This window comes from Aythya fuligula, chromosome 34, assembly GCF_009819795.1.
Source record: "Aythya fuligula isolate bAytFul2 chromosome 34, bAytFul2.pri, whole genome shotgun sequence".
Classification (NCBI taxonomy): Eukaryota; Metazoa; Chordata; class Aves; order Anseriformes; family Anatidae; genus Aythya; species Aythya fuligula.
The window spans coordinates 554,672-576,746 of NC_045592.1; the positions used below are offsets into that span (position 1 = coordinate 554,672).

The 22,075-nt window shown below is 50.6% G+C and overlaps 1 pseudogene; it reads right to left on the minus strand.

Annotated features, from left to right (window-relative positions):
* Positions 1-12,920: 12,920 nt before the first annotated feature.
* LOC116500339 overlaps positions 12,921-22,075 on the minus strand; it is a 31,485-nt pseudogene continuing 22,330 nt past the window's right edge.

Consider the following 22,075-nt stretch of genomic DNA (forward strand, 5'->3'; position numbering starts at 1 on the left):
TTCTCCTGCACTTGGCCATGCACATCCCCATCTCCTACTGCCCCTTGAAGAGCCCTGAGCAAGGTGTGAAGGGAAAGGATCTCCCTTCCCAGGGGACATGGCTTAAGGCCTGGCCCTTGTGCATGGTGACACAAATCCAGCTTTCCTACACATCAGTGTCACCTTCACATTGCTTTTGTCTCCTTGCCCTCACTGCCCTCACTGCCTGCTCTAACGAGCTCCAAGGGAGGCTGTGTCAGTGCTGGCCCTCAGGGGGACACTGCAGGAAACTTGCATCTGACTTGGACTTCTGGAGAGATGTCTTCAATTGTGTCTGAGTGCCTGAGGTTTGTGGGCTCATCACCAAAGCCCCCAGCGGGGTGATTCCAGTGCCTTTGGCTGGTGTTGTGCTGCTGAGCTGGGCCAGGCTCCTTGGCCCAAGGGGAGCTCCTGGCAAGTGGGCAGCACTTCAGAGAGACAGCTGTGCCCAGGAGCAGCTTCTCTGCACAGCGCAGCAGGGCTGGGGACTCTGACTGCAGCTGGCAAGGGGAGAGGAGAGCAGAGAGGGCTTGGAGGCACTTGGCAGTGGGAGGATGCTGAGAGCTGCCTGCAGGGGAAATCTGCAGCTCTTGACAAGGTAAGTTTCTGGCTGCAGGGCCATGTAGCTGCAGGTCCTGGAAGGATCTCCTCCTGAGTCTTGTTTCTGGGAGGGCAGTGGGCAATGCAGTAGGCTTTGAGAGTCCTGCTGGATTTCCCTGTGAGGTGAGGAAGTGTGGCAGAAGCCCCTTGGAGTGCCCTAAGCCATGTGCCCCTGGACAGCCATGAGCAGAGTAGCCAAGCCTCCTCCAAATCCTGCAGGGGTGCAGCTGGGATATTGGGATGCTCCAGCTTTCAGATATCCATCTCTGTCTGTAGGGTGTCATCCTGGACAGCAGGCTGCACTCCAGCCATGCCGGGCTCTCTGTCAGCTGCCCCGTAGCTCCTGCAGCCATGGAGGTGCCCCTTGGCAGGGTCCTGTTGGTGGCAGGGTGCTGCAGGGCAGCGCTGAGCACAGCCGCGTGGGATGGGGTCTGTGAGCACGGGCAGGGGCAAAGAAGAGGTGGTTGCAAATCAGCAGCTCCTGGCAGGGACAGCTGCAGGCAGCAGAGAGAGGGGCAGGCAGCCAGAAGGAGCTGTTGCTAGAAACGCTGTGACAGGGGGGATTCGGGCACCTCATGGCCATGCCCTGCAGTGCAGACACCTTCACTTGGAGCAGCCCGTCCCTGGCCTCCTCTCCCCCTGCAGCCCATGGGCTGTGGGGCAGGCATGGCCAGCACTGCAGGCAGAGCCCAGACGAGGAGAAGTTCTCAAACTCCATCTGGCTTGATTTGGCCCTCCTCGATTAACAGCCATCTACATTTTTTTCTTAGGGAAACACCTGAGTGGGATGGTCCTGCAGCTCAGAGTGGTGACAATGGACAGCTGAGAAATGGTCTTATCGACAGAGCTGCACTGCTCTGTCTTCACCAAGGGACAGCCCCTTTGCCTCCTGGCACCCACAGGGTTTCTCTGGGAGTGTACAGGTAATGTCAGGGAGTTCAAGCATCCAACACCTGTCATAAACATTAGAAGGGTAATTGAAAGCAACATCAAAAAAAGAAAAAAAAAAAAAAATCCCTGCAGCTTGGCTCTGCATTCAGAGGAGTTGTTGGCAACAACATTGCAAAGCTTGGGGATGTGACACTTGAGTTTCCCAGTGTACTTGCTTCACTGCACAGCAGGAAGGACTATTGCTGCACAGCAGGAAGGACTCCTCTGGAGCCACAGCAGCCCCTTCTCCCAGTGTCACTGTCAGCCAGCACCAGCAACAGCTCAAGCAATAGGGATGCTGAAAGGTTTTCCTGCAAAGAGACAGCCTCAGGCTGGGGGTGCTCTAAGACCTGAAATAGGTTTTCTGCAAATAAGTCTTTTCTAACTTTGTTCTACCTTCTCCTCTTCAACAGACAGCTGTGTTCAAAATGCCCAACATCAGCTCTGTGAGCAAGTTCCTCCTGATGGCATTTGCAGACACACACGAGCTGCAGCTCCTGCACTTCGTGCTCTTCCTGGGCATCTACCTGGCTGTCCTCCTGGGCAATGGCTTCATCCTCACCGCAGTGGCCTGTGACCACCGCCTCCACACTCCCATGTACTTCTTCCTCCTCAACCTCACCCTCCTTGACCTGGGATGCATCTCCACCACTCTACCCAAAGCTATGGCCAATGCTCTCTGGGACAACATGACCATCTCCTATCAAAGATGTGTTGCCCAAGTACTTCTTTTAGTCTTCTTTTTTGGTGCAGAGTTTTTTCTTCTGTCATGGCCTATGACTGCTACGTTGCCATCTGCAAGCCTCTGCACTACGGGAGCTTCGTGGGCAGCAGAGCTTGTGCCCAGATGGCAGCAGCTGCCTGGGACAGTGGCTTTCTCAATGCTGCCCTGCACACAGCCAGTACATTTTCCCTGCCCCTCTGCCAAGGCAATGCTGTGAACCAGTTCTTCTGTGAAATCCCCCACACATTCTCAAGCTCTCCTGCTCAGACACCTATCTCAGGGAAGTTGGGGAACTTGTGTTTAGTTTTTCTTTAGTCCTTGGTTGTTTTGTTTTCATTGTGCTGTCCTATGTGCAGGTCTTCAGGGCAGTGCTGAGGATGCCCTCTGATCAGGGCTGGAACAAAGCTTTTTCACATGCCTTCATCACCTAGCTGTGGTCTCCCTGTTTGTCAGCACTGTCATGTTTGCCTACCTGAAGCCCAACTTGATCTCTTCCCCATCCCTTGACCTGGTGGTGTCATTTCTATACTCGGTGGTGCCTCCAGCAGTGAACCCCCTCATCTACAGCATGAGGAACCAGGAGCTGAAAGCCACACTGAAGAAACTGATTTTAGTTGTAATATTTACTTAGTAATGAGTTGTCTACCTCTCTTTTATAGTTTAAATCAATTTAATCTCAGAGAATTTGTGAGCTTTATGTATAGCATTTGTCCTTGGTTCAGCTTGGATAGAGTTAATTTTCCTCCTAGTAGCTAGTAGCTAGGTTTTGTAATAGGATAAGAAGAGTGCTGATAACATGCTGTTGTTTTAATTGTTGCAGAGCAGTGCTTACACCAAGCCAAGGAAGTTTCAGCCTCTTGCTCTGTCCTGCCAGCAGGCAGGCTGGGGGTGCAGCAAGAGCTGGAAGGAGGGTTAGGCTGGGCATCGGACAGCAGGTGGTGAGCAATTGCATCACTTTTTTCGTACACATTATTGCTACTAGTACTATTATCATCATTATTGTCATAATTATTGTTTGGTATTTTCCCGTCTTTATCTCAACTCTGGGAGGGGACAGACCCAGGACAGCTGACCCAAACTGTCCAAAGGGGTATTCCATGCCTTCTGACATCACGTTAAACAATACAAAACCAGGTTCCCAGTACAAAAAAGACAGAGATCTCCTTGAAAGAGTCTAGCAGAGAGCCACAAAGATGATACGAGGCCTGGAGCATCTTCCTTATGAGGAAAGGTTGAGAGACCTGGGTCTGTTTAGCCTGGAGAAAAGAAGACTGAGAGGGGATCTCATCAATGTGTATGAATGCCTGAGGTGTGAGAGACAGAGGGATTTGGCCAACCTCTTTTCAGTGGTTTGTGGGGACAGGACACGGAGTAATGGTCATAAGACAGAGCACAGAAAGTTCCACACCAAAATGCGAGAGAATTTCTTCACAGGAACAGGCTGCCCAGGGAGGTTGTGGAGTCTCTTTCTCTGGAGATATTTAAGGCCCGTCTGGACACCTACCTGGGCAGCCTGCTCTAAGGAACCTGTCAGGGGGGTTGAATCTGATGATCTTTCGAGATCCTTTCCAGCCCCTTCACTTCAGTGATTCTGTGATTCTTTGAATATATAGGTGTGGCCAGCCAGGGTTGGGGGGGGGCAGCTGCTCGGGGTTAGGTGGGGCATTAGTCAGTGGGTGGTGAGCAATTGTATTGTGAATCACTTGTTTCATACACATCATTAGAAGAATACGATTATCATTATCATAATCATTATTATTATTATCATTATTATTTATCATTATTATTATTATTTTCCAGCCTTAATAAACTGTCTTTGTCTCAACTCACAGGCTTCGCTTTCCTGTTTCTCTCCCCCATCCCAGAGATGGAGGAGGGAATATGAGCGAACGGCTGTGTTGTGTTTAGCTGCTGACCAAGTTAAACCACAACAGCAAGACACAGCCAAGCCTTGTGCCTCCCAATGTCCAGTCATGGGCTCAAGCAGAGGGGACAGGACAACGCATCTTGGGGCCTTCTTTCTGTCTGGGTCCTTGTGGTGGTTTTACCGTGCTGGGCAGCTAAACCCCACAACCGCTCTCTCACTCCCCCTCCTTTAGATGAGGAGGGGGAGAAGTAAAGCAAAGAACAACTCACGGGTTGAGATAAGGATAATTTAATTAAAGGGAAATAATTATAATAATTAAATAAAGACTACCATGAACTAAACAATTTAACTAAGGGGAAATAAAAGGGAAAAGGGGAACAAGGGAGGAAAACAAACAAACAAAATAAATGAAAGCTATATGGAAGTGCAGAGGAAAGAAATTACTCTCTACTTCCCACAAATGAGCCATGATTGACCACGTCCTTGAAACAAGGCCTCAACGCACGCAGCCAGTGTTCGAGAGGAGGACCGACGTCTTCTCAACGAGAGCCCACCCCTCCCCTCTTCTTCCTGTTTCCACCTTTTATTGCTGAGTGTGACAGCACATGGTATGGAATATCCCTTTGACTGGTTTAGGTCAGCTGCCCTAGTGATGTTTCTCTCCTCACTTTTTGCCCACCCCCTAGGAGGGTTAGAGAAAGGCCCAATGCTGTGCCACTGCTGCTCAGCAGTAGACACAACACTGGTGTGATAACACTGCTGTTCCAGCTACAAGTACAGAGTACGGCACTGTATGGGCTGCTGCCGGGAAAGTTAACATTCCAGCCAGACCCAGTACAGTCCTCCTGGGTCTGGAGGCAGAGGGGATCCCACAGTCAGCATGCCAAGCAGGTGCCTTCTGTTAGCCTACCAGGGCCACTGGCAGATGTCAGTCCAAAGGTCCAGATCCCAGGGAGAAGGCAAGGGTGACCTGCCAGCTACAGACAGAAGAGACCTCACAGTTCCTTTCCATGACACGTTCCTGCTGCTGCCCTATCAAGTGCAGAGACAGAAGTGACCTCACAGTCACTGCCACGGTCACATTCCTCTTGCTGGGCCATGAGATCCTGAGGTACAGCTGAGCTCTCTCTAGCCCCCTTGGTACCTCTTTTTCACTTTCTGCATTAGAGATTAGCAAAGTTTTAGTGGGAGTGTTTGGTGTTCTTCTTGTAGTGTCAGGTCTGTGGTTAAGGTATGGACAAGCTTGTCATCTGTCTGATGGTCAGCACTGTCATGTTTGCCTACCGGAAGCCCCCCTCCATCTCCTCCCCATCCCTGGACCTAGTGGTGGCAGTTCCATACTTGGTGGTGCCTCCAGCTCTGAACCCCCTCATCTACAGCATGAGGAACAAGGAACTAAGGAATTCAGTGAGGACATTGCTAGAATACACAACTCTTCAATATATTCACATATAATATTATGCATAAAATCAAAATTCCTATGTTTCCTCAAACAAGAAAGACCTTTTTTTCTTAATATTTGTCTGAATTATTATGTTCAGAAGTTTTTTTTCTGATATAAATAATATATTTCTTATTCTCCTACTTGTTAATCATTTAGTTGTTAATCATTTGAAGGAAACATGGCAGTTTCCTGTATAGATACATCTAATAAGGAAGTCATAAGAAGTTCATTGCACTCAGGTCCCCTCTCTTCCCATCTCCTCTGCAGCTAGTCTTGGCAGCCCCAGCAAGCAGGAGAGATACAGGGCCAAGAGCCCAGCTGCCACATGCAGGAGCAGCCCTGGTGGCCCTTGGGGCTGCCCCTCACTGCCCGCTGGGCTCTGCCTTTCTGCTGCCTTTGGGTTGGGGCTGCTGCTTCCCTGGAGCCATGGCCATGGCCAGCAGCAGGACTTGGCCTTGTCACTGCTGCTTTCTTTTTGGTTCCTCATTGCTTTCTTGAGCTCTTGTATCTGTGCTAGTCTTGAGCTCTCATATGCCTTGATGACAGTCCTGTTGTCTCTGCAGTGGCATCCCAGTGGCTGCAGGCAGCAGCAGGCACTGTGCAGCCCTGGGTCACAGCTGCCTCCCTGCTAGCACCACAGTAAAAAAAGGGGCTGCTCAGGGCAAACCCAGAAACCTGGACACTTCTTCCAAATGTGCTATCAGGAATAGAGCCAAGGGGTTACTCCCTGCCCTTCTGTTTTCTGGGGTTCATCATGGAGTGAAGGACACAGGCTGAAAGTCTCAGGGTGGTCCCTGAGGAACCAAGAGCTTCCATTATGGCAGAACTTGCCTAAGGAGATGACAACTGATCTTAAACTCATGTGCATGGGACTGCACCCCCTGCAGGGGGGCAGATGGCAGATTGCAGCCTGTAGAGGAATCTGGAGATGTCAGGGGATCTGCAGGGACAATGTGCTCAGTGGGTAGTGATTAGAACATCATAAAATGAGTGACCATCCAATGAGTGTCGCTCTGGTAAAGGAGAAGGGGAATCTGAGGAGTCCATGGACTAAAGGAGGTCTCTGCAATGCCACAAGAGGTGTTGAAGAGCCAGCAGGCGAAAGCCCATAATACTGCAGATTAACTGAAGATAACTGTTTTGAAGTGCTGTGGGCGAGGTCTGGTGCAGCATTCACCCGCCCTTTGTGCCCTTAGAGACAACCCATGGCCTTTCCCAGCACTTCCCCGTGCTGCTGAGCCATCAGGGCAGATGGAAAGGGGCGCAGCAGCAGAGTTCCCCATGGATGTAGGTCTGCTGCCCACCCTGAGCAGCACGGGCAGGGGGAGACCCCCAGGGATCCCAGGGCACCGCAGTCCCTGGCTCTGCACAGCAGCACTGCCAGCTTGGGGCCCTGCAGGGAGCACAGGGCAGGAAGCAGCAACAGCCGGCCAGGCCAGCATGGAAACACTGCCCTGGACAAGGCTCTCTGGGAGCAAGGATGGCCCTGGGGAAGAGCAGGGCAGCATTTCTGGGCCTGCACTGATGGGTAAGGTGGAAAGGGAAAACTCTTTGTGCAGGCCCCTGCTTGGGGAAGGCTGCTCTGTGTCTGGGCCAGGCCTCTTGTGCTGGCCTAGGGAGTGGGGCTGGCTCTGCAGGGCACAGGCACTGTGTGCTGGGGATATCCCAGGCAAGAAAGCAGGGCTCCTGCAGCTTCATGGACCTCCATTTCCTTGCAGCATAGCCAGCATCCTCCTTCCTCACCTGAAGTACAACTACACATGCATGAGCTGCCTGCTTCCTTCTCCTCTAGAGGGAGAGGAGGAAACACATCTAGAGGGAGAGGGAAAAAAAATAAAAACTCACAGAGAGATAGACACATGAGGAAGGGAAAGGAAAAGAAAAATGAAAGAAAAAGAAATTCCAACCTCAACAATGAGGAATATTTAGTAAATCATCAATTCCCACAGGCAGACAGCTATGCTGCCAGTCTCTGAGAAACTGTTACCTTGCCTTAGAAAGATGACCCCAATATGTACTGCTGAGCACCATTTTGTGTCCCATGTGGACTGAGTAGATCTCAGGTGCTCAATCTTTTGTAAGCAGGCAGAGGAGAGCTCTGCAGCCCCAGGGCATGCAGCAGCCCCAGCAAAGGAGTGTTGTGAGTGATTCCTTGCAGCTCTGGGACAATGGCAGTGACCCCATGAGCTGGGCCTGCCTCCCAGCCTGCCCAGCACAGCCCTGCAGAGTGCCCCTATGCCCCAGACAACACAGCCCCCTCTCTCTGCAGAGCAGTACCACAGGCTGGGGCTGGGGCTAGGGCTGGGGCTGGGGCTGAGAGGGCACTTCCCCTGAGTGTCTTCTAGGCCAGCTTCAGGCTCATGGCTTCTAGATACAAATGTGATCTCCACTGTGCACTAAGAGGTGAGAGACCGCCAACAGGCACGGGGCTGGAACATTGCCTGCAAGGTCCCTCCTGCCCTCACAGGACTGGCACGGAACTGGGTCCTGAGTGTCAGAGAGGCTGGGAGCCCAGCAGGTATGCCATGAGCTTGGAGGATCACTTCTACCTGGGCAGATTCTGGGCCAAAAAAGGGGTGTTTTGTAGGTGTGGTATTACGAGGGCAGTGCTGCCTCAGAAGCTGTAAGTCCAGTAGGAAGCTAATGGCTGTTAAGTGGCTGTGAGTTGACTTCTTTCTGAAGTAGCCAACAGGTCAACCCTTGAATCCTGGCTGGGATCTGTGCCTTTACACTCACATCTGCTGGTCTCCATGACAGGACAGCAGATGCTCCTCCTCTGCACACAGATCCTCTCTTCCTAAGTAGCTGGTAGGCCCCATAGAGGAAGAGGTCTTGAATAGTGTCATGGTTCCGCTTGAGTGGGCAGACGAGCTCCACCACAGCCGCTCTCTCACTCCCCCTCCTCAAAGAGGAATGGGGAGAAAAGATGTGAAAAGGGCTCAAGGATTGAGATAAGGATGAGAAAATCATGCAGTAATTATTGTAACAAGCAAAACAGACTCAGCATAAGAAGATAGTAAGATTTATTGATCATTAAGGGCGACGAAGCTGGTGAGGGGCCTGGAGAACAAGTCCTACGAGGAGCAGCTGAGGGACCTGGGCTTGTTCAGCCTGGAGAAGAGGAGGCTCAGGGGCGACCTTATCGCTCTTTATAGGTACCTCAAGGGAGGCTGTAGCGAGGTGGGGGTTGGCCTGTTCTCCCATGTGCCTGGTGACAGGACGAGGGGGAATGGGCTTAAGTTGAGCCAGGGGAGTTTTAGGTTAGATGTTAGGAAGAACTTCTTCACTGAAAGGGTTGTGAGGCACTGGAACAGGCTGCCCAGGGAAGTGGTGGAGTCACCATCCCTGGAAGTCTTCAAAAGACGTTTAGATGTAGAGCTTGGGGATATGGTTTAGTGGGGACTGTTAGTGTTAGGTCAGAGGTTGGACTCAATGATCTTGAGGTCTCTTCCAACCTAGAAAATTCTGTGATTCTGTGATTACTAACAAGCTAGAGAAGTGAGAAACAAAGGAAAGAAACCAAAAGCACTTCCCCCCCCCCATCCACCCTCTTCCACCTCCTCCCCCTGAGTGGCAAACTGCTCCAACTTGGCTCCCCTACGGGCAGCAGCTCCTGCCAGGTCACCTGCTCCTGCATGGTCTCCTCTCCATGGGATACAGGTCCGACCCAGAATCTGCTCCAGCAGGGGTCTTCCACAGGTGGCAACCTCTGTTGGTGCAGGGCCACCTCCTCCACCGTGGTCTCCTCCACGGGCTGCAGCATGGAACCCTGCTCCACCGTGGTACTCCATGGGCTGCAGGGAGACATCCTGCTTCACCATGGTCCTCACCACAGGCCGCAGGGGACTTCTGCTCTGGCGCCTGGAGCACCTCTCCCCCTCCTTCTTCACTGACCTTGGTGCCTGCAAGGCCGTTCCTCACTCCTCTCACTCTCTCAGCTGCTGTGTGGTGCAGTGTTTTTTTTTTCCCTGTCTTAAATATGCTCTCACAGAGGCGCAAAACAACATCGCTTATTGGCTCAGCTCTGGAAAACAGTGGGGCCCTTCCCAAACATGGGGCAGCTTCTAGATGTTTCTCACAGAAACCACCCCTATGGCCTCCTGCTACCAAAACCTTGCCACGTAAACCCACTACAAATAGGTGTTGTCATGTCAGAGGTTTCAGCATTTGTCTAAATCATCCTTCAGGGCTGCTGTCAGTTTTTTACACAGAAGTTTTTTTCACTACCTCCCAGATGGCTGGGGGAACAAAAAACCTGCATGAGGGTCTTAGAAGAACTTTTCCTGTGTCCATAGGTCCATTCTGGAACCAAAACTTGTAGGTAGGAAGCACACTTTTGTGGTGTTGCAGAGCTGCTGGGCACATTGTGCAGACCTACAGACCTTTGTGTTCTTCTCCATGCGAGCTGGGGACCTGCTTCTTTCTCAGGAACAGACTAGCCAACAGAGGTGAGACAGACAGGTGAGTTCATGAAAGCCATCAGAAAACTGCCCATATAAAGAAGACTGATATGGGGAAGTGAGAAGAAGCCTGGCCAGGAGAGATACTGGTAGGGAAGCATCAGGATCGTGTCATGGATGTAGCAGCTGACAAGTCACCCTTGACATAGACCTGGGATCTCTCCTTCTGGGCTGCCATCTGGAAGTGGCCCTGCTAGGCCAGCAGAAGGCACCTGCTCGGCATGCTGACTGTGGGATCCCCTCTGCCTCCAGACCCAGGAGGACCCAGACAGAAAGAAGGCCCCAAGATGGGTTGTCCTGTCCCTTTTGCTTGAGTCCATGACTGCACAGCAGGAGGCTGTAGTGGGTTTACGTGGCAAGGTTTTGGTAGCAGGAGGCCATAGGGGTGGTTTCTGTGAGAAACATCTAGAAGCTGCCCCATGTTTGGGAAGGGTCCCACTGTTTTCCAGAGCTGAGCCAATAAGCGATGTTGTTTTGCGCCTCTGTGAGAGCATATTTAAGACAGGGAAAAAAAAACACTGCACCACACAGCAGCTGAGAGAGTGAGAGGAGTGAGGAACGGCCTTGCAGGCACCAAGGTCAGTGAAGAAGGAGGGGGAGAGGTGCTCCAGGCGCCAGAGCAGAAGTCCCCTGCGGCCTGTGGTGAGGACCATGGTGAAGCAGGCTGTCTCCCTGCAGCCCATGGAGTACCACGGTGGAGCAGGGTTCCATGCTGCAGCCCGTGGAGGAGACCACGGTGGAGGAGGTGGCCCTGCACCAACGGAGGCTGCTGCCTGCGGAAGACCCCTGCTGGAGCAGATTCCGGGCCAGACCTGTAGCCCGTGGAGAGGAGACCACGCAGGAGCAGGTGACCTGGCAGGAGCTGCTGCCCGTAGGGGAGCCAAGTTGGAGCAGTTTTCTCCTGAGGGATGGACCCCGTGGTACGGACCCATGTCTGGAGCAGTTCTGGAAGAGCTGCTGCCTGTGGGAAGCTCACGCCGGATCAGTTCATCAAGGACTGCATCCTGTGGGTGGGACCCCACAGCACAGGGGACGAGAGTGACCGAGAAGGAGCGGCAGAGAAGAAGTGCTGTAGACTGACCATAACCCCCATTCCCCTGTTCCCCTGTGCCGTTCGGGGGGAGGAGGTGGAAGAGGGTGGATGGGGGGGAAGGTGCTTTTGGTTTGCTTCTTCCTTTGTTTTCTCACTTCTCTCACTTGTTATTAATAGGCAATAAATCTTACTATCTCCTTATGCTGAGTCTGTTTTGCCCGTTACAATAATTATTGCGTGATTTTCTTGTCCTTATCTCAATCCTTGAGCCCTTTTCACATCTTTTCTCCCCATTCCTCTTTGAGGAGAGGGAGTGAGAGAGCGGCTGTGGTGGAGCTCGGCTGCCCACTCGAGCGGAACCACGACAGAGGCCAGTCATGGACTCAAGGCTTGGGTTTGTCTAGCCAAGAAGCTCCAAGGCCAGCAGCAGGCCCATGGCTTGGAAGATGCTGGTGAAGTGACTTGTGTATGGTTGGCTGTCAGACCTCAAGGGGCCTGGTGGGTTGGGATGCCTACTTCAGAAGTGGTTTCCACCCTGATGGAACTTTCTTTTGTTATAGGAAAGAGTAGAATAGAAAAATCTTCCACAGAGTGCACCTTGGAAGTTACACATTGGCCACGAGGAGGAAGAAATGTCCCTCAAAGGGTAGTGCTGTGGTGCTTCGGAGCACCTCGGAGGTGTCATACCACTGTTCTTCTCATGGCATCCCACTGCCCTCCACATCCCACAGACCCCAGGAACAGCTTTGAGCTGGATGTGGGGGTGCAGGATCTCTCCTACTTGTAGCTGGGGTCAGGCCTTGTCTCTTCTTCTTCACCAAAGCAAACCAAGACTTTCTCAGCACGGTGCTTTGCCTGTCTGTAATCATGGCCTCCAATTATCTGCCCTAACAAGTCTCTGGGGAGGCTTTGTTAGTAACAGCCCTCAGTGGGGCCCATTCATACTCCAAGTCACTTCAACTTTTCCTTCTGACTTTACTTGCTCAAGCAGTTACATCACTCTCCTGTCAGTACCTGAGTTTCATAGATTCAACACCAAAATACACCATGGAACTCATTAAAATGCAGAAACTCCTAACATCTCTTCCATAGTTTTCTTCACGTCTTCACGCCTTGTGCAGCTAATTGCAGAGCTTGCATGATGTAGTTAAGGAAGAAGATTTCAAAAAGCAACTAATACAAAGTTTTTTCTTTTTCATTTTAAAGGCTGAATTTTTCTGCATTTCAGTTTTGAGAAGCATTATCCTATTGCTACTGATCCAGAGTGACTTCTTTGGAGTCCTGTATCAGGAGGAAAAGCAGAGTCTGGAGGTCTGACACCTCCACTGCCAGCAGTGGTCTTCGTCCCTGTAACTCCAGCAAAGCTCAGCACATGAAAACCTTTCTAAGATAATTCAGTGAAAATAATAATAATAATAATAATAAAATAAAATACAATAAATTTGAAATGACCGTTGGATCCTGAGAAATTCTAAATGAATCTTAGTAGACACCTAGACATCCATGGTCTCTTTTGGGTCTTCTGTGGAAAACTCAGGATGAAAACTAAAGAAAATATGTCTTCAAGTGGCTGTAGCTGTAAACATGAGCTTGGACTCTTTGAGGAAATTGTCCCCTTCCAGCCACAGAAACCTAAATTGAGTAATGTGAAAAGACCTGCCCAGTCAATAGAGTAGGACAAAGTCATACTTCCTGTGCTGTAGATGCAGAAGACAAAAAGAATTACATTGTGCCTTACACTGCTCAAGTACATGTAACCCAGGTCATGCAACTTTACCTTAGTGCTGACAAGTCCATCACTAAACCACGCTACCAAGTTCTACAGCTACACCTTGGCTCTCCAGTCAATGAACCAGCTCATGGATGGCAATCAGGGAGTCTCGGTTAGTGCGATGTTGCCTCAGGTGCACCACCATGGTAGCCACTGGCACCTGCTGTTCTTCACCCCTCAGCAAATCCACAACAGAAGAATTCTGTGGAAGGCCAAGCAAGGTAGACAACTGTTTAGTGTCTTATGAATTCCAAGACAGCAATGCCAAAGCCCCACCGGTGGTGCCCTCTTGGAACTTTGAAGTTCCCTCTCCTGAAGCAGTCTATGCCTTGGATGCACATAGTTGCCGGGCCAGTCCCAATGGGGTACTTTTGCCATTCCTTCCCAGTTAGACTCACTTCAGCCTCCAGTACAGTTAAGTCTTGGGATGTCCCTGTCACTCCAGAAATACAGGTGGGTTCTACCTCTTTAACTCTTGATGGCATCAGGGTACACTGTGCACCGGTGTCCAGCAGAGCCTGATACATTTGTGGATCTGATGCACCAGGCCATTAAATATACACAGTCCAGTAAACCCAAATGTCTCTTTCCTCCCTGCCTCCCCCTGGCTGGAAGCAGGACCCCTCTAGTCCTGCTCATCGTATTCATTACTGTGTCTGGTAGACGGCCCACTGGAAAGCACATCCCACCATGGCACTGTCATTCCATGGGGCAGTGGAGAGGGTGTTAATAGCCAAGCATTTGGGTGAGGAAGATGAGGCCCAGCAGAGACAAGGAGTCAAGGCAGTGAGTTGGGGGAGGCTAGCAGAAGCAGCCCAAGGGGTGGTGCTGCTTGTGAGGACACATTTGTGCCAGCAGCCTGAGTGGGCAGCAGCTGTGCGCAGGTGAGTGGAGGCCAGGAAGCGCATGCCAAGAATGCTCCTGCCAGCAGAGACAAGGCTGGGGCTGAGTCCAAAAGGAGAGGCAGGCCCAGAACAGGGGGCTGCAAGGGCCATGCTGAGCTCCCTGCCCCTGCAGCAGCCACCCTGGCCCTCAGCAGATGTGCTGTCCAGCATGCATGGGGAGGTGCTGGTGTGCATCAGAGAGCAGCAAGGAGGGCGCTGGAGAGGGCTGGGGCCAGATGAGTGGCAGAGCCCCATGCAGGGGCTGTCTGGGGGTCCCCTCTGCTGCAGCCACCGCACGTAGCGTGGGAGCATGGCGAAATGATGGAAGTGCCGAGATAAGAGCGAGGTGGTGAACAGAGATAAGTGTCTGCAGACTTCAAAGAAATAGGGCAAACTCATCAAAGTCAACAAAGTGTTTTGCTGTGTACTGCCCAGACCAGCCTCTTTCCACCTCTCCTCACCTCTCTACCCTCTCCCCTGCCCAGCCCAGCCCAACCCAGCCCAGCAGCCCAGGCTGGGCTAGCCCCAGGGCAGTGCCCACCGCAGGCTGCTGCAGGGCTCTGGGCACAGCCACCACAGCCCCAGCCCCTCACAAGTCATCACAGCTGCTGGCACAAAGGCGGCTCTGGGCCTGCCCAGCAGCCCCTACGCTGCAGCCAGCCATAGCTCAGGAGATGGAGGTCCCCCAGCTCCAGAGGAGATGGGAAGAGAGGGAAACTGAGATGAATGATATTCTGAGGGATTTGTTATTGTCTTTATGCATGCATTAAGCTTGCTTCTTTAGCTATATTAAATGACTGGATAAAAGAAATTAAAATAAAAAATTACAGGATGTTAAAAATATCTTTATTTAAATCAAAACCAAGAAACTTACATTAACTGTAAAAACCAATTAACAAAACATTTTCCTAATAAATTCTTTAATAAACTGGGAAATGAAAAGCATTACTGACTCTGAAGAAGCATGTATCCAAACAGTTTCCTCATTGCGTAATTAAACTCCTTGTTCCTCATGCTGTAGATGAGGGGGTTCACTGCTGGAGGTACCACTGAGTACAGAAATGACACCACCAGGTCCAGAGATGGGGAAGAGATGGAAGGAGGTTTCAGGTGGGCAAATATGATAGTGCTGACAAACAGGGAGACCACGGCCAGGTGAGGGACGCACGTGGAAAAGGCTTTGTGCCGGCCCTGCTTAGAGGGCATCCTCAGTACTGCCCTGAAGATCTGAACGTAGAACAACACAATGAAAACAAAACCATGACGGTGAGAAGGGAATACTCCGCTCCAATGAAGAAGACTAAAAAGAGTACTTGGACAACACATCCTTGATAGGAGATGGCTTGATAGGAGATGGCCCTGTTGTCCCAGAGGGCATTGGCCATGTCTTTGGGTAGAGTGGTGGAGATGCAGCCCAGGTTGAGGAGGGCAAGGCTGAGGAGGAAGAATGACATGGGAGTGTGGAGGCGGTGGTCACAGGCCACGGCAGTGAGGATGAGGCCATTGCCCAGGAGGGCAGCCAGGTAGATGCCCAGGAAGAGCGCAAAGTGCAGGAGCTGCAGCTCCCGCTTGTCTGCGAATGCCAGCAGGAGGAACTCACTCACAGAGCTGCTGTTACACATTTGCTGGTTCTGGGCTTTTGTCCTGTCTAAGGAGGAAAAATACAGTAAGGAAATACAACAGAATTATCCTATTGTAAGGCCTAATTCAAGCACGTTTGGCAAGTCCCTTTCATGAGTTCTGCCCAACTCTGCCTGAGGGTGTCCCTGGGAGCAGAGGACTCTGCTTTGGTAATGCAGGAGGTATTCCTACTCTACAGTAACAGATAAAGAGGGACATAGGGTAATGCCAGATTCAATTCTTTCCTGATATGTGATTATCCACATTTTTGCTCCCAGTTCTCCTGAGAGGAAGCAGGGCTGTAGGATTTTCTTTTCTGTATATTTTCCTTCCTGCTACACTCCAGGTGAAACCTGGATCTTCAGAGAAAGTGACACTCCCTTTATTTCAGAATGTAATTCAGAGGGGAAAGACAATCTGTCCATCAAGTCTGGTCTCTTCTGGCATCTCTTTGAACTGTATGACAATGATATTCACATCCTCACCTGAAAAGAACCAGGACACAGCTGAGAGCAGAGGAAACCAGGCTCAAAGTGCCCATCTGTACACCACTCATCCTGTCCCCGTACTCACCTTCCCCCAAGCACACTGAGGGCTCACTCTTTGGGCATGTGAAACCCCCATCCCCAGACAGCCTGGGAACAAGACCAGCAGCAGCATGGCCAGGTGGAGAAGCCAGGAGGAATGCCAGCATGCTGCTGCCAGGGAAGGCAAGGGCAAGAAAAGACAGACAGACACTCAGCAGACCCTCTTGTACTGCATCTCTGCCTGCAGAGGAGGCAGCTTCTGCTCTTTGCAAATGCTGTGTACTCTGCTTTGTTCTGCAGACACCTCCCAAAGACAGGAGCTATCAGGGCTTTTTTAGCTCCTAAAGACCAGCTAGGATAAAACCTGAGAGGACCACAATATGATCTTGGTGCAGTCCAGGAGATGATGTTTGGGAAGGTTCTTAACCAATTTAATCACGGACATACTGATTTCTCAATCCAATGCTCCAGGAGCCTGTATAGGATTGTCTCCTGTACAATCTTGACAGTCCATTACCATGAAATCTGCCTCCCCTCTACTGCAGGAGTCTGAAAGCACAGACTGGAGAAAAAAGCCTTACCCTTCAGATAAGCCTCACCTTGATCTTCCTCTTGAAATGCCCTCATAATGCCATTATCTAAAGCACTGCAGAAACAGAGACCTGTCCTGAGTGATGCTATCAGCCATCAGGTGTGCCAGCTGTAGAGGACCCCTCTGGCAACCCCATCTGCACTGCCCTGTTGCCAGAGACTCACGGTGTCAAGAGCCTGCAGATGTGTCTTGCCACACGCTGCCCTCTGTTGTTGCGCTCCTCAGTGCCTCCAAGCCCTCTCTCCTTCTCTCCTCACCCCGGGCCAGCTGTGGTCAGAGCTCCCAGCCCTGCTGCGCTGTGCAGAGGAGCTGCTCCTGGGCACAACTGTCTCTCTTCAGTGCTTGCCAGGATCTCCCCTTGGTCCCAGGAGCCCGGCCCAGCTTAGCAGCACAGCACCCAACCATGGCATCGCTTGCTCTGTGCCCTTGGGCTCCCTCGAGGTGTCCCCAAGGCCTCAGGGCTGACAGCTCCCAAAGGCAGCAGGGTCTCTGCTGGGGTATGGTGTTTGAAGCAGACTGAAGACATCACTGACTGCTTCTCTCTGTAGATGTCAGAGACAGATTTTTTAAAGTGTGATTTGTGCTGTTAGACCGTGGTTGTCAAGCATGTTGTGCTTTATCCTGGCAGACAGCTCAGCACCACATAGCTCACCTCACCCCCCAAATGCTCATGTGTTGAGGTAAGGACAATTTGATAGCACAGGAAAGGAAGAGATGTTGATGCTGCTGCTGATGATGATAATGTAGTTTTATAAAGCAAGTGATGCACAGTGCAATTGCTCACCACACACTGACCGGTACCCAGCCTGTCCCCAACCAGGGGTCCCCCTGAACCTGGCCAGCCTGCCTCAGGATCTCCTGTGTAGGTCCTTTGACCTTGCTTTGTTTTACATCAAAATCAGCCATGGTGGGACTTCATTCAGGCCACAGACATCCACCGTTATCTTCCACTCCCCATTAGAATTTTACACTGTCCATATGAGACTGTTAAAGGGTGAGCAAGTGTCGCTGATCACTCCTTGGCTCTCCAGTCAATGAACCAGCTCATGCAGGGGAGTCAGGGAGTCTATGTCAATGCAATACTACTTCAGGTGCACTGTTGTGGTAGTGATTGGCACCTGCTGCTCATTGGCCATCAACACCTCCACAGCAGAAGGGTCCTGTGAAAGAGTGGGCAACGTATACTCCATCTCCAAGACAGCTAAGGCAAAAGCCCACCACTTACCCTTGTGGATCTTTGAAGTACCCTCTCCTGAAGTAGTCTATGTCAAGGTTACACAGAGCCTCCATTCCAGTCCCAATGGGTTGCATTTGCCACTCCTTCACAGTTAGACTCACTTCAGCCTCCAATACAGTTAACTCTTGCATTTGATGTGTCAGGCCAATAATCCTCAAAGTCCAATACACCCAATTTTCCTCTTCCTCACCCCTGAGACAGGGTCCTTCTAGTCCTGCTCCTAGTATTCATTACACTGTTTGGAGGACTGCCCAGTCCTGTAGAACTGGTAGAACATTGTGGTTCTGCATTGTGGTTCATCTGCAGCTGCTCTTCTTTGACCTTCAACCGCTTTGCAAATAGAAGGGTCCTCCCAGGGACTGGGTGAGGTAGACAACTCTTTAATATCCTCTGTCCCCAAGGCAGCTATCCCAAAACCCCACCTGTACCCTTTTGGATCTTGGAAGTACCCTCTCATGGGGAAGTCTATGTCAAGGTTTCATAGATCAACATTTTTCTCCCTCCTTTCTTTTCTGGGCAGTAGTTCCTTTCCGTTTTAATGAGCCTGATTTTCATATTCATTGTTTACTCCTGCATACAGAGGCCACGGACCCTGGCACAAGTTGGTGCTCTGGCCTAGCAAGAGCAGACATGGGGGGTCTGGTCTAGTCCCTAGACTAGACCAGGGGCCTGTCACAGGGGCTGGAGTGGCCGCAGGACATGACAGAGGTGTTGGAGTAGCTGCAGGGCCAGTCACAGGGCTTGGAGTGGCACTGGCTGAAACTCAGTGAGCACAAACCAAGTCCTAGCACATTCCAGGGATTTGTGTCCCTTTGGAATTGCCAAGGTGATAGCCCTTCCTTTTCAAGCACTTCTACATTTTTTAAGGATTCTGCATGTGCTCAGGGGGGAAGTTCCAAAACACTGGAGGTGCCCACTGCTCTAGGTGCCTGCCCATATCCTCCCATGCTCCCTGCCACTCCTAACTCTCTGGCCTTGGGGCAGGTCTCTGGAGGGCATTCTTAAAGAGTTGTTTATTCTTAAACAAAAGCTGAAACACATTCAGGAGACATCACAATAGGACCATGCCAAGGATGTTCACAGCTTTGTAGAGCTAGTGCAATTAGCCTGGAGGAGAAGGGGGAGGTGAAGGAGAGAGTGAAGAAGTGGAGAAGTGTCCCTCCCTTTTCTCCCCCCATTTTGGCTCCCTAAAGCAAAAAGGTCAAGAGCATAATTCTTAATAGTTTCTGAGTGACGGTTCCTGAGGTATGGAGGTGATGGCAATGCTCAGTACAAATAACAGATCTGTCACATGACCAGTAATTTTCCTGACTCATAAGCCAGTGATACACAACATAGCAAAATAACTTTAAACCAGACCCAGAAATGATAAACATCACAACAGGAACACATGCAGTAAGTAATGTGCTATACAACACATTTCTGAAAGCAAGCTCAACAGACCTGAGATCCAAAACGACAACCTTGTGATCAGCAACTATTAAACTGGTCTAATGCTTATAACAATTTAACTTTAACACTCTCTGGTAAGATCTGTCATTATCTCAACCCTTCGTGCCCCACACTGGGTGCCAAAAAGACTGCTGTGGTTTAACACGGCAGTTCGAGTACATGGAATTATTCGAACGAGTTCAGAGGAGGGCCACAAAAATGATCAAGGGGCTGGAGCATATCTACTATGAAGGCACACTGAGAGAACTGGTACTGTTCTGCCTGGAGAAGACAAGGAACAAGAGAAACCTTACAGCAACCTTCCAGTACTTAGAGAGGACCAACAGGAAAGCTGGGGAGACAGTCTTTGACTGGGAGTGTAGTGATAGGACAAGGAGAAATGACTTTAAACTAGAAGAGGGTAGGTTTAAATTAGATATATGGAACAATTTCCTCTGAGGATGGTGAGGCACTGGAACATGTTGCCTGGAAAACCTGTGAATGTCCCATAACTGGAAGTGTTCAAGGACAGGTTGGAATGATTTTTGAGCAACCAGATCTAGTAGGGGGTGTCCCTGCCCACAGCAGGGGGGTTGGAATAAGATGATCTTTAAGGTCGCTTCCAACCCAAACCATTCTATGATTCTATGATCCCATGTTTCTATGATTATCTATGAAACTGCTACCATTATCCGTGTGAAGCCCATAAAGATATAAAACCTTCATAATTCTCCTGGTCAGTCCTCAGGTTGCTTAGACATAGTGTGAAAAGAATTAGAGAGGTGCTGGTGGAGCTGCTGACATCATCATAAGACCTGTCTCAAAGACCTTGGAAAGGACAGGTTGATCAAAGACGTTCTTCTGTACTTTGAAAACACAGATGTCAAACTCATCTTCTACTAGAAGAGTAAGCAGGAGGATGAATAAACCTAACCAAGGAGTAAAATGCCAGTCTTAAGCCTAGCCCTCCACCAAGAACTGAACTCTAACCCACAAAGCTTGCTCTTCCCCTACACCTTCGGCAGGCATCTTGAGCAGAACACTGATCCCTCCCTCAAAGCCCTACTATTCCCTTAACCCTAGAAGGTGACCTCTAATCCCTAAATGTTAAAATGAACACCTAACTCCCAAAGCCCTCCACCACGCACATAGCACATCTCGTCTTCAACCCCACTCCTATCCCTAACTTCAGCTGCTTGTCCCCTTGGAGCACGGCAGGAACTATGAGGTCCTGGAGCAAACCCATGGCAATGGAAGAGGCATGTGAGGTGACAGGTATGTCATCAGATCAGAGGCCACAAGGAGGAGCTGCCTGGGAATGCTGTGATGGGATCAGGTGTGCCTCAGGATCTACTGGGCCTGCAGGAGGCATGTAGCTGTGAAGGAGGCTGGGAGGCCACTTCTGTCTTTGGAGCTGACAGACTAGCAGCAGGAATGTGTCACAGATAGGGACCGTAAAGGGCAGAAGCATGCACATGGCATTGAAGATGATGGCAAGGCACCTTCTGTTCTGGTCAGGTGACAGACCACAGGAAGGCTGATGGCATGGGAGTCATGCTTGAGGTATAGCTAGTGAGACCATAGAATCAGAGAATGGCTCCTGTTGGAAGAGACCTTAAAGGTCACCTATTTCCAACCCCTGGCCGTTAGCAGGGATGCCCCCCATGAGATCAGGTTGCCCAGGGCCTCATCTAACCTGCTCTTGAATAGCTCCAGGGATGGGGCACCTCTAAGGTCTCTCGGCAACCTGTTCAAGTGCCTCGCCTCCCTCTGAGTGAAGAACTTCTTCCTAACCTCTAATTTAAATCTCCCCTCATTTAGCTTAGAACCATTTCCCCTTGTCCTCTCATTATCTGACTGAGCAAAGAGTCACTCTCCATCTTTTTTATAAGCCCCCTTTAAGTACTGAAAGGCCTCAAAGAGGTCACCCTGGAGCCTTCTTTTCTCCAGGCTGAACAGCCCCAGCTCTCTCAGAGTTTCTTCATAGGAGAGGTGCTCCAGACCCTTGATCATCTTTGTGGCTCTCCTCTCGACCCATTTAAAAGATCCACATCCTTCTTGTGCTGGGAGCCTCAGATCTGGACGTAGGACTCCAAGTGGGGCCTCACAAGGGCAGAGCAGAGGGGGACAATCACCTGCCTCCACCTGCTGCCCACTCCTCTCTTGCTGCAGCCCAGGATGCAGATTGGTTCAGCATAATTTACCCTTTGGGGAAGCCATGCTTCCTGTCTCAGATTACCTCTTTGTCTTGCATGTGCCTTGACACTGATTCTAGGAGGATCTTTTTTATGATCTTGCAAGACACAGGGGTGAGGCTCACCATTCAGTAGTTCCCTGGGTCCTCTTTTCTAAACTTTTTAAAACTGGGAGTGAGGTTTTCATTTTTTTCAGGTGACCAGAGACTTCACCCGATTGCCAGAACTCTTAAAATATGACAGAGAGAGGCTTGGCAACTACATCAGCCAGTTTCCTCAGGACCCTGGGATGCAAGGGTCATCAGGCCCCATACACATGTACTTGCTTAGTTTCATCAGGTGATCTTGGACCTGCTGTTCAATTACAGCAGGTGGGATGTTGTCCCCCAGCCTCCATCCATGGGTTCAGGGAAATGATAGCATTGGGAAGCCTGACTGACGGGGAAGACTGTGGCAAAGATGTTGTTGAGTCCCTCAGCCTTCTCCATGTCTGTCATTACCAGTTCACCCTTCTCATCCGTCAGAGGGGGTACACTCTCCTTGGCCTTTCTTTTCTGAGCAATGTATATACAGAATCCTCTTCTATTATTCCCTGCATCCCTTGAGAAGATCAGTTCCATCTGAGACTTGGCTTTCCTTATCCCATCCCTGCACATCCGAAACAGAAGCATGCGTGAGGGCCTGTGAAAAGTAGCCCTGGATCCAAAGAAGCCATTTTGGAAACAAAACTTATGGGTAGGAA